The following is a 14,275-nucleotide window of genomic DNA, read 5'->3' as shown; positions in this document are numbered from 1 at the left end:
TATAATCTATATAATGCAGAATGACATTGTTTCATGCAGTAGGATTGTGTTACAGAGCAAAGAATAACTGGATAGACTGTCAGTGTGATTGCATTCTTATATGTTGTACAACATCACTCAGCCTGCGCCAGTGGATAAAAATACAGTTAATTTATGTTTACATCTTGTTAATTTTGTGTAGTCACATTAAATATTTAGAATCTGAAAGGTATACATGTATCCACCAGGTTCGGTTTATCAATATCACCAAAGAAAACAAAAATCACATTTCTACAAGTAGTTCACCCCAATTGACCATTACATGTTTTTTTAATTACAAAACTCTACTGCTTAAATTAGTACTCAGTCCATTTAGTTAGTCTCTGAAACATATCACTTGAACTTGATTAATTTCCTAAAAAAAATCTGAGAAGTCAAAATAATGCAGATGGAATCACGGAGAAAGAAAGGGCAGAAACACTCCTTTTTCCTCAATGGATCCATCTATATTTTCTCTCCTCCATGCATCCAATTCATTCAGATCAAGAAAAGTGCGAAACCTTGGAGTGTTGCTTGACAGCGGTCTGTCACTTTAAAAATCAGATTTCTGTTGTGACAAAATCTGCCGCCTTTCATCTGAGGAACATAGCCAGGAAAAAGCAGCTAATCCCACTTGAGGACACTGCCACCCTAATCCATGCTTTTGTAACATCTTGTCTGGATCACTGCAACGCACTATACCTAGGCCTCCCAGAAAAAGAACCTTATCAACTACGGATGGTCCAAAATGCAGCAGCCATGCTATTAACGAATCATCTCGGTTATGCCATATCACACCTATTGTCCGCTTTCTCCATTTCTATTAGATGAAAAATCTATTTTAAGATTGGCTTTTTGACATTTAAGGCCCTAAAGAATCAGGGCCCATGTTACCTGAACAAGTTATCACATTACACCCCACATTGTCCCCTTCAACCTACACATCATTCTCTTCTTTCAATGCCTAGAGTGTGCACAAAATCAGGCTCCAATGCATTGTGCCATGCTGCTCCTACACTTTGGAACTCTCTGCCACATTCAGTCAGGGAGGCCCCATCTTTAGAGAATTTCATCTTTTCTCCCAAGCATTTAGCAAATTCACTTTTATTGTTCCACATTAATGTCCAATTATGTAACTACATTAAGGTAATATATGTTTACTCCTGTAAAGCACTTTGAGTCCCACTGGGAGAAAAGTGCTATAAAAATGCCTGTTGTCATCATAAGGGCCAGAATCTGTTCCTGGTTAGTTTTATGGAATGAGGAGATGCGGACGGAGCCCTGTCTCCCTTCTAAATGTGGACCACAAAATATTAGTTAAGGTACTAGCTACGAGATTGTAGTCAGTTATTGGAAAGATTGTTCAGAATGACCAAACTTGTGGCAATCCTGGTTACAGAACAGCAGCAAGTTTAGCTGTTACCAGGGACACAATCCATTATATCATGGACCTCAGGGTCTGGGTTGTCCGGTTGCATAGTTCTCCACTGCATCCAAATGAATCTTGAGATATTACCATACCAAAAGGAAGAGACAAGATACACATAAAGACCTCACTTTGTATGGATGAAATAACCATCCTCTACGTAGGTTGCTAGTCTGTAAATGCATTAATCCAGCAAAACTTCAGATGCCATAGCCAGATATGGGAAATTAGACACATGCTCTCTAGGTCATTCTGGGGTCATTCTGCTGACCTTCTACCTCCATCACTTGGCAAAGACAACATAGCTGGTAGGGAACAGTGAACAATGTCATATATACTTGGTTATGCTGTTGATGTGTGTGTATCATTCTCAGTAGATTTTGTGTATCCAGTGGCGGAACTACCGGGGTCGCAGGGGTCGCGACTGCGACCGGGCCCTGGAGTTCTGCCAGTCAGGGGGCCCAAGGCAACTCTTGGGCCCCCCTGACTGACAGAAATCCAGGATGCCTCTGCTCCCAGCCGCTGCTGCCTCCGACGCCGCCGCTGCCTGCCGCCGTCTGCCGCCGTCGCCGCCGCCTGCCTCAGCGCTGCCCAGAGTGCAGTGTTGGGAGCGTGAGGCGCTTGTCTCGGGTGCCGGCGCTTCACGCTGAGCGCCGGCATATGACGTCATATGCCAGCGCTCAGGAGTGAAGCGCCGGCACCCGAGACAAACGCCTCACGTTGCCAACACAGGAGTTGGCGGTAAGTGACCTACAAAGGGGGGGGGTAGAGAGGGAGTGGGTAGATCGTGAGAAGGGGGGGAGTGGGTAGATCGTGAGAAGGGGGGAGTGGGTAGATCGTGAGAAGGAGGGGTGGGTGGGTAGATCGTGAGAAGGGGGGAGTGGGTAGATTGTGAGAAGGGTAGGGAGAGGGTAGATCGTGAGAAGGGGGGTTAGGGAGGGAGAGGGGAGATTGTGAGAGGGGGTGTAGGGAGGGAGAGGGGAGATTGTGAGAAGAGGGTAGGGAGGGAGAGGGGAGATTGTAAGAAAGGGATAGATGGGTTGGGGGTGGTGGGGGGGCCCTTAACAGATTCTCGCACTGGGGCCCTGAGGTTTCTAGTTACGCCCCTGTGTGTATCATATGTTCTCTCTTAAGATAAACTAAAGACTGTTTGTTTTCTTGAAAAGAGCAAACTTTTAGTGTTTTCAACCTGGGTTATGTGGAAATTTACCACCAGTTTAGCAATCAAGCTTTATTGTTTTGATGCTCTACTAATCTTGATTTTCTACTTTAAAATGTTTGGTGTTTTGTTTTTTTTAGAAAACTTTATGATCTGAAACGTCTGTAATGTTCTCAGACTAAAACTGCAAATTGTTCTGTTTGTATGTGGGCATACAAAAGGTACAACATTGGGAATCATCCTGACAATTGGCCCCTGGATGACTAAGTATTGCTGAGTAATATAGTGGAAAAAGTTAATTATCTACTTACCTGGCCGATTCAGAATACCAAAAAATGCTTTCACATGCCAGCACTGTGCAGCAGCGGATAGCTGAAAAAAACATGAAAGAACAAGAGGTCTGTTACTAGCAGATGTGCAGATCCTTCACAGCATTGGAGGTTAGTCAGGAGATCCTGATCTAACCCTGTTCCCTGCACTTGAGCTGACAGCTTCAGCGCATATAAGGCGTCAATTATGTCACAGACACCTAGTTGATGGCCCTCTGGGCAACTCTGGGTGACAGCCAACATTGAGGTAACCTTTCTTATTATAACTGTGTGCGTATATGTGGGACATACTTTGTCTAAGGTTTAATACTTTCAGTTAGTAGCTGAATGACCATTTGATGTAACAAATGAAGAAATTATATATATTTATAAACATTTTTCTTCATGGTATTTAAAGGAGTCAACATTAATTTGTCAACGCTATTTAGGGGTCCTACACAATGGCACCACGAATATAAAAGGCATGAGAAATATAATGTGCAGTTCTTGTCAATGTGTCCACATTAGACTACCAATATGACTAGAGGCTCAGAACACATTTTACCGATTACCAGTATAGCACAATTTGTAGAAACTGTCACTATAATTATTTTCCAGTAATAATTATATCCTTCTGAACATAACAAAATGGCGAGAACAACCTCTTCAATATTGTCCTAACTTCTTGTTTGGCCATGTGCCATGATGATGTCATCTGCATTTGAACCATCCCTTGGATGTCAGAGAACCAAGCTGGAGAGGTGAACAGGGTGAAATGCCTTTCATGTTTTGGTATACTGTGGGATAAATTTAACATTGAAACATGAGTTAAACTACTACAGTGCCCACACATAGTTTAGAAAAAATATTATAGTACTTTGCTAAAAGAAAATTGTTAAGTTGTTATAATTTATATAGCCATTCTAAGTAAACAATCCAGTATGTGTTTTATATTCTATTGATATCACAGTTGATAAACACAGTTCTTTCAGAATATCTAACAGTAATATAAATAAAAAAAATCTCATAATAGTTACAAATTTTCCAACAAAGCATTGTCATCCTAATGATTTAAGGTAATAAAAATGTTGATTGACCAAATTGATTAACAAAAGATTGAGCAAGCTGGTGAGGATTTGATAGGTTGTAACATATGAGTGGTGTCTAACCTGGAATTTTATTTGAATTACTAATGTTATCATTATCTTTTATTTCTATAGGGCTATCAGATTTTGGAAGAAGGCTCTTAGAAAACATATAGTGCCCAGTTCAATTATGGCTTACATGTAAAGGGTGGTGGGGTACGGTTGTGTGTAAATGTGTAATAATAGAATAATGGATAATATATATATATGGGGCAGAACTGTGATTGGACTGCTCTTCCCACAAAGCAACATATTTTATTTTGCTTTTTCAGTTGCATATATTGCATAATCTAAAGTATGATGTTATAGACATATGTGTATTATTCACAAAGAATGGAAATATATAATTGAATCTAGATTTGTTAATAAAGTATGAATACAATAGGTCATCACTGGGGGGCAGCAGAAGAAGAAGAAACCAATTCTCATTATTTGTGCAATATGAACTAGTCACTGCTGGATTCCTTTCAAGATACAGTATGTGACATTTTTATTCCGTGTATTCTGGCATCCATACAAAAAGGGTCTTCCTCACAATCACATTTCAAACTGCCTGAACAAACAGATTCAAATGTATAGCTCTGTATGTATGTCATAGTTCACAGCAAATCTAAATTAATTTATTCAAAATAATAGCTGTAACAGGACAAAACAGCATGCCAGCTTAGCCTAGCATGTGAAAAAAACAGATATGTACACATGGTACAAAAAAGTATCCTCTCCTTACGTACAATGCTCTTCGCTCATAACGCTAAAGATGGGCAACAACTTCCAATATTCTTGCTCTAATCTTCACACACAAGTAGCACCCTCACCTCATGACTCATCTAAAAAAAGCAGAAAGTCCTACATATTATGCCATTTAAGGCAAAATGGACCCTACCACAACACTTACACTATGTGCCACCCAAGATCCTCAGGGTTGTGGTGCCACAATTGTAAGATTTGTCAAATTGTTATGTTATATATTACTTGTCCTGTTTACCCATTGCACAACACTGTAGAGTATGATGGTGCTTTATAAAACAATCAGGGCCGGCCCTATAATGGGGCAGACTGGGGCAATTGCCCCAGGCGGCACTTTAGAAGGGGCGGCACTTTGCCGCCCCAAGCGCTTTTTTTTTTTTGAAGCGGAGGAGAGAGAGAGAGGGGCACCGAGTGGTTTTCGCTTACCCGCTCGGCGCCCCTCTCTCTCTCTCCTCTGCGGCGAGTCTCCCTGTTCGGTCCCGGTGCCGGCTTGTAATGCAGAGCGCCGGAAGTGACGTCAATTTCCGGCGCTCAGCATTACAAGCCGGCACCGTGGCAGAGCAGGGAGACTCGCCGCAGGACTGTTTAAAGGTAAGTACCGGGGGGGGGGATCGTAGATTATGGCGTCGGCGAAGTTTAAAATGCCGCCCCCCCCTCGGCGTCGGCGCGGGGGGGCGGCGTTTTAAACTTCGCCCCAGGCGGCATTAAGTCTTCGGCCGGCCCTGAAAACAAATAATAATAATGATTTGCTTCCTTCATTGACATGTCCACTGTTGCTATTTATTAAGCACAGTTAAAATTAGTAAATCCAGAGACGTAAAGCTTCATATCACATTGCCAGTCACTAGGCAACTGGATCTCTTTAGAGAACATATTGTGATTGTGTCACAGTAAACCTCTCTTATCACTATAATATTCCAGCCCTGCAAAACCCGTGCTTCCCGTACGACATCATACTTGTTTTTGTAATGTGAAGATGTTTACCACTTTCTTGTTAGTTAGCTAGGTGAAATACATGCACAGTACAAGAAAATGTAAAATTAATTTATTTCTTGCAATACCAATTTACTGCTGATGGGAATGCAAAAAAATCATTCAGCTGCAATGAGAAAAGTTGATAATTATCTTAATAATTACAAAAAGTCTTTTGTAATAATCCTACATTTCTGACCTAATAAATAGTCAAGACAAGATTTTAGTGCTAAGGAAAAACATACATATAGCCTTTATTTCTGGAGACAGGCAGCTGAGGAATGTTTCAATAAAACACATGTACAAATCTGATTGCTTTTTAACTGACCCTTATCCAGTCTGGTAGTCAAATTGTTCAAATGTCAGTCCTTGTGGGGTGCTTGGTAAAGACATGCTTGTTTAAGTCACCTGTATTCAAGCAGGGCTATCAACTATGACATCAAATATTTAAATATAACTTATTAGCATGAAGAACCACACAATATGACTGCTTGTATGTCTTTGTAGGGATGCTATTAATTAGACACAGCTTTCTGTATTTTGGCAAGGACTGAACCTCTTGCTCAACTTTCTGGGATTCGTATCAATTTAATTTCAATTATTTGTTGATATTGGTACTATAGCAGAGCATCAGAATCCTCTATTGTTATCCCCATTTAATTTACATAAGATTGGTGTTATCCTTCCCTATAGACTGTTTTGTGTACAAATTTGTAAGACCTCAGTTTCAGTAAGACATGTGTTATAAATTATCGCTCCTCACAAGATATAAACCTCACCCTAAGAAGCACCCCACCCACTGTAACAACTTTAACTACTAGTTTTCTATAGTATTTGTGTTAGACAACAAAGTAGCAGATGTCACAAAGGAGACTAAATGGGAGGACAGGATACAAGACTTGGGAAAAGAAGGTAGGAATTGCCATATGACTTACTTTCACCATAACCAATGCTTATATTCCTTACTCCTAAAATTTTGGGGTATCCATATTGAGTACTTATATTAAATTGACTCCTCTTATTTTCTGTCTTACAAGTTTCATATAGGAGTAAAAATGGTGGTCAGTTGAGCTAAAGGTACTTTAGAATGGCATCTTGCAAATCTACAAACCAGTTTTTGGCTTGCAGAGTATTTGCAAGGGCATATGACACGAAAACCCCATAGTTCATGCAACTTGATCTTGACTGTGAAGTTTGCGAATGGCCTTGTGCATCTTGGTAACTATGCACACCGGATGCCAATATTAAATTGATACATGTCAATAATTATTTTTAGAATATTTTAAAGCAATATAGCATAAGGGTATAGTTATTTAAGATAAATGGTTAAATTGTGAAGTTACCTTGCCAATCATGTTCTCTGTGTATGTGTGCCTTGTAGTGGAGGCTCAACCCCTTTCACACTACTATCACCCGACAGCTGCAGCTGTTTTACTCTTTTTCTCCGTGAAGACCAACCAGGCTGCAAATGACATTGTTAGATTCCCTTTGATCGTTAAGTGCAAGATGCACTTAAGTAACATTGTTCATGAGATGTCATGAGTATATGCCTTCCCCTATATAGTACCTAGAGTTCATACTGTTTAGACATGTGATGGTAATTAATATGGTTTGTTACTTAACAAACATCTTCAGCTCAAGCGGAATCAAACTGATTGGACCATCCAGAAATAAAGGATTCCTTCATTGGATTGATGCCAAGATGGGGATCATGCCTGGTAGTCTCCATGTGAAGTGAAAGTATTGATAACACTGAGCACTACCATAACAGGCTTTTGCTAGTAACGAAAGAAGAATTGACCACTGTGTATCTGCAATGGTGTAACATCCATGGCCGCAGCAACCAGTTGCCCCTTTTAATGCTGCTCTGCTTGAATCCCAAGGAGCTGCAGCACATGTAATGTGACCTATCTTTGTTCCTGCCTCCCTGTGCCGGCCCAAAAATAGTTTCCTGGCATCGGGAGGCAGGAACACCAGAGAGAAAGCTGCGAGTGACGTAAGGAGGTGTGAGAGGAAGGCAGCGAGCTACTGTGTGGGAGGGAGTATGTATGAATGTATGTTGGAATGAGAATGTATTTATAAGTGTGTTAACATGAATGTGTATGTGTTTGTTAGCACGGATGCGTAAGTGTTTGGGGGCCAAAGATGGCACAGGTAGGTTGTTTGGGGGCATTGAGAAGTTGTTCAGTGGTCAATATGGAAAAGGCAGGCTGTTTGGGGCACGGACAAGCAGTTTGGTGGCAATGGATAAATGTTTGGGGGCACTGACAAGCTGTTTAGAAACACAGATGGCACAGGCAGACTGTTTGGAGGTAAAGAAGGCACATGCAAGCTGTTTGTGGGCACTAAAAAACGGTTTGGTGGCAAAGATGGCACTGTTTTGGAGCTCTGACAATCTATTTTGGGGTAAGATGGCACAGACAAGCTGTTTGGGGACAAAAATTGCATAAGCAAGCTGCTTGTGGGAGCAAAGATGGCACAGGCAAGCTGTTTTGGGACAAAGATGGCGCAGACAAGATGTTTGGGGGCAGAGGCATGCTGTTTGTGGCAAAGATGACATATACAAGCTGTTTGGGTGACACAACAGTTTGATGACATAGGTGGCTCTGTGGGACGAGTTTGCTTGTGAAGTCAGGGGGCTGGGGCAATTTTCACAACAGGTCTTTTGGTTTCTGCTTTGTTGTCCGGCCAAGGCTCTTCATGGCATAACCTTCCCTTTTTCCTTAGTTTCTTTCCCCCGAGTTTCTAGGCATTTATAAAAAATAATAATTTAGGGGTTTTGTTAATACTTATTTTATATCACCTAATGAACAAATTATTTTTTAATTTGAAATTTTGATTAATTAAACTTATTTAAAAAATCAAGAACTGTATTCTCAGTTTTAACTTAAATCACTTACAATTAGGTTCCCACAGGATACTGTAGTATAACAAATGGTTGGTAGTGTCATCAGGGATTGCTGCCCAACAAAAATACCTTGATCAGATTGAAGACAGAAGAATCCTTCTATATCTCCCAGATGATGTGGTGTGAAATGTTACTGAGGTATAGGAAGAAGACCATACATTGTTCTAGCTGTCTGAAATTACTGCATGCTTACACAATTCACACATTAATATACCTTTTGGGAGCTTATTAAGAGTAACATAGTTTGTTGCATGGTGGGTTGATATATCAACAATACATAATTGACACATATCAGGAAATTTCCTAAAAAGTCATCAGAACATTTAAGGTGTTCCGTAAGTTAGCTGTAATTCAGGGTGTTCATTTTCACCTTTCTATTGGCCGCCTTACACTCCTTTGCACATTCTGTAGTAATACATATATCCAGTATAAAAGGACATTACAATCTTGCTTCTGATTAAATATGTTATTCTGACATTTCTTCATATTGTGTTGGGAAGTCCAGGATCTCAATGAGGTACACTGTCCTAAGACATTAAATAAATGAAAATTGGGAATCTTTACTTGTCATTGTACATTCATTTAAAATTACTAGAGGTATTTATATATATATATATATATATATATATATATATATGTGAATATCAGGTTTCTACAACTTGCACAAAACAAAGCAACAATTCAGAGCATGCCAAGTAAATACCATTAAAAAACACCTACCTAAGATATTGAGGATTCTGTCACACTATGTGGCCATATATTGTTTCGCGTTCAATTTCTTATTTTCAGTTTATTAGTGGGGATGTTCTTTGTAAGTAGATTCAATGTTCTGAAAGATACAAAATAAAAGAAAAAACAGCATATTATGTAATATTCAGCTTCCCGATTGTAATTCTCCACACTTATCGAGATAGTTGGTGTTATCAGGCACATCATGAAAACAAAGCAGACCCCGGTTGGCTTGAAATTTTGCTGTTACAAATCCTCTTTCTTCAATGAGTCCATTAACAGATCCGTGCCAGACAGGGGCAACAGTTTATGTTTACTTGCAAGAACAGCCAAAACGCGTTGGGCATTCTAGTTTTGCCATACCCTTTACACACACATATATATATATATATATATATATATATATATATGTATATATATTAACATATTAAAGTACATCATAGCATACCCACACGCTGCATAAAGTTGGCAAGTTTGCATTGGTGAGATCTGTTTGCACTTGTGAGTGGGAAACATGTATTTTGTGGGGGCTTTGTGCTTTCATTACACCTCAAATTTAGACCATTTATAGCCTCTTAATAAGTTCCCCAGTGACTGAAACAGTTTACTTCACAATCAAGCTAACAATATCAGCTGCTACTACATTTTGTAGATATATATCTAACAGTTTTCTAAGGTGCCAGATCACAGATGTGAGAATCTTTCCTTTATTTAAAAAAAGATACTGGGTCATAGACTTACTGGTTAAAAGCAATGCTAAGTAAATCCTCAAAGACCCTATTCTAAAACAAAAAAGCCCACAATATCAACACCAAGAGTAGGAGAATCTGGCGTAGGAAGTGGAGGCAATTCTGTCATTCAAAAATCTATGTCAGTAAGAGGAAAAATGGCAAAAAAAATTTGTTGCACATGCTATAACATGAGAGCGATTCACCATTAGGTTTTATTCTTCCCATTTGTACTAGAATTTTTTTTTAAATCATTATATTTCATTTATGGCTGTATACCTTCTTTTGCTCCTTTTGCCACTATATGTATCTATTGACAATGGAGATAAATGAACCTCGTGTCCCTAAGAGGACTCCGTATATACGTCTAATACGTCGACACATTCCCGCTAAAGTAAGTGGAACCATATAAGAAGCAAACTAAGGATTGAATCCTTACAGTGATTTTTGGGTATATTTTTCCTCACAATTAGAACTTGGTAGAGTTTGTCATCATTAAATATAAGGACGAGCGCTGCCATAGACATATACCAGTATTTCTGCATACTTTTACTGCCACCATGTGTTCATTCCATGTTTTACAGTGAAAGATTGTTGAACAGATATCATAATTTCCTTATCTTTATGGTTAATCACTAATGCACCTCAAGAAAAAAGCGACAGAGGGAAAACACCAAGTGTCACTTGTAATAATGTATAGGAGGCAATGTATAGGAGAACATTAGAGAGTTACCTCAAGTAATATTACACAGGTATTGTTGCCGTATGCTATTAAGTGCCTCTGTAAGTAAACATTTGTTGTTGAACAACTCTTGCTTATAATGTCTGAAATATTACAACATATATTTTAATTTTATCATGCGCCGGTTACTATATAAGAAGGGTAATAAAAAAAACCATATATGTTATTTAAAAGAAATGGTTCCTTTGAAAGCCAACCAAAATAACATTGTTCTTGCATGACTCAATACATATCAGAGACAAATCTATAAAAATAGCTTTATTTTTATTACTCTACTCTGCCTTACAATTTTCTTTTGTAATAATTCAGTTGGAACCACGTTCAGTTCTTTCTATGAACGTTATGTTTTTTGGTATCTTTATGTATTTGATTGTATAGTCATTGATATAGGAATGTTCTTGTGGTCTATGAAGTTATTAATAGCATAAACTTGTCATATAGGCAGCAATGCACGAGTCTCGAGAAACTTGTAAAATTAATATATGTTTCCCTTGGTAATATTCTGTAACTCAGCTGTTTATACATTTATAAATTTGTTATTTACAAGTATATTATTTGTTACTCTACTGCAAAATACATTAATAGATGTGTTCTATTCATAAACATTGCACCCAGAACATATTTTGAAGTGTCTATGCTAATGGTATATGATGTGATCCCCATGGTATCTAGATTACTCATTCATTTATGCACAATATAAGGACAAAAGTATTGGGGCACGCCTCTTAATTACTGAATTCAGATAATTTAATCAGACCATTGCCACAGGTGTATAAGATCAAGCACCTACCAATGCAATCTGCATTTACAAACATTTGTGAAAAAATGGATCGTTCTGGAGAGGTCAGTGAACTGAAGCGTGGTACTGTTCTATGATGCGGGTACCAAACAACCAGGGGCATAACTAGAAACCACCAGGCCGTGATGTGAGAATTTCCCCCGGCCCCCCAACTTCAATATCTAGTATGTGCCTTCTCTGCTCCTTGCTCCCCCTCCTTCCAACATAAAACATACGTTAACACATAAATCACACACACTTACTCATACTCACTAAAACACTCCATCTCACCCGACTTACACATCCATGCTCACACACATACACAATTACAGATCCCTGCTCTCACACACACATAAGTACACATCCCTGCTTACACATACACACACACACACAGATACACATCCATGCTCACACACACAAAAGTACACATTCCTTATCACACACACACACACAATTACACATCCATGCTTACACACACAATTAAACATCCCTGCTCAGACACACACACACATACACACAGATAAACACCCATGCTCTCACGCACACTTAAGTACACATCCCTGCTTACACACACAGAAACACATCCATGATCACACACACACACAAGTACACATTCATGCTCACACACACAAAAGTTCGCATTCATGCTCACACACACACACAATTACACATCAATACTCACACACACAATTACACATCCATGCTCACATATACACTAACACAAATACACATTCATGCTCACACACACACACAATTACACATCCATGCTCACACCCACACACACAATTACACATCCATGCTTACATACATATTCTCCTGTCCAGGTTGGAAGGTCCCTTTCTAAAAATGTTGCTACCCCTGTAGTTCCGCCAGTGTAAGCAATCCTGAGTGAAACAGTTTATACCCCAAATCAGTAGTGAGATTCAGCTGGTTCCTGCCAGTTTGCACAAACCGTTTCCTTAAAAATATAGAGTTCGCCGAACCGTTTCTTAATTACCCTATTATAAACCGCACTTTTCCCTATAATCGGGGTTTACCGGAATTCGTATCGCCCGATGTCTGGGGTTCTGGGCACCGGGCAAGTGTTTTTTTTTTCTTTTCTTTATCATTTAGCCCGGCTGCGGGCAAACAGCAGGGTGAGGATCCAGATCCCCCGCAGCCGGTGGATGCCAACCCCGCTGCTGCAGGCACTTCCACCGGGGCTTCTATGAAGGAGCGACAGCATTACATGACCTTCCAGAGCTCCACCATAGAAACCCCGGTGGAAGTGCCGGCAGCAGCGGAGGTTGTCTGAGCGCATCACGTAGACTTCCCCCAGCTGCCAGAGATGAGGATCCCCCACAGCGCTGCAGGGGACCTGTAACCTCCTCTCTGGCAGCCGGCATAGAAGCCCTGGTGGATGTGACGAGCAGTGGCAGAGGTTGTCTTTGCTCAGCGCACAGACGTACACCGGCTGCCCCCACTAGGCACCATGGAGACTGGGGATGCATTGGTAAGTCAGTGGGGTCAGAGTAGCATATCTGGGGAGCAGAGTGGCATAGGGGAGCAGAGTGGCATATCTAGGGGTCATAAAGCATATCTGGGGGGGCAGAGTGGCATATCTAGGTGGCAGAGTGGCATATCAAGGGAGCAGAGTGGCATATCTAGGGGGCATAATGCATATCAGGAGGCAGAGTAGCATATCAAGGGGGCAGAGTGGCAAATTAGGGGGCAGAGTGGCATATTTGGGGGACAGAGTGGCATATTTGGGGGACAGAGTGGCATATAAGGGGGCATAAAGCATATCAAGGGGCATAACGCATATCAGGAGGCAGAGTGTCATATCAGGGGAGCAGAGCGGCATATCTGGGGCAGAGTGGCATATCTGGGGGGGGATAAAGCATATCAGGGGAGCAGAGTGGCATATCTAGGGGAGCAGAGTGGCATATTAGGGGGGCATAAAACATATCAGGAGGCAGTATGTGTGTGTGTATGTGTGAGAGACTGCCTGAGTCTATGTGTGTATGAGAGACTGCCTGAGTCTCTGTGTGTGAGAGACTGCCTGACTCTGTGTGTGAGAGGGAGACTGCCTGAGTTCTGTGTGTGTGTGAGACTGCCCGAGTCTGTGTGTGTGTGAGGTTTTTATTTTTTAGTAAGAAAGCTCGGAAGTGGTTACTTAAAAATTTGAATCCCACCACTGCCCCAAATGGTCTTTGATATGTAAGATTTATCCTGTCCACTGTGTGCACGGTACCACAGGCGTTATCATCTAGTCCCCAATAAGCCAGACCAGGCAAGCATTAATGGGGCTAAAAACTCTGCTAAATTCATTTCAGTCTGAAAAATGCAAACCTGTATTATATTATAGGAAGGTTTTGGCTCTAATAAGCATAAAGCCACTATGAAAAAATTGGCTTATTAACTGATTAAAATGCAATGTTCTGTCAACAAATACAGATTTTTTTAGACATATTTCCCCATGCAACCTTTTTATATGCTCACATTCTCATCAATGTCAAGAATTCTTTTGATGAAATATTTTGCTTAATGCTATGTACCTCATTTGGCAAATTAGCGCCCTCTAAATAAGAAAAAAAGGCTTTCCACTTTTCAAGAGACGTGCTTTTGCTTAAAAA

Source organism: Spea bombifrons, chromosome 4 (genome assembly GCF_027358695.1).
Source record: "Spea bombifrons isolate aSpeBom1 chromosome 4, aSpeBom1.2.pri, whole genome shotgun sequence".
NCBI lineage: Eukaryota > Metazoa > Chordata > Amphibia > Anura > Pelobatidae > Spea > Spea bombifrons.
Note: the sequence above shows the minus strand (reverse complement) of the source record.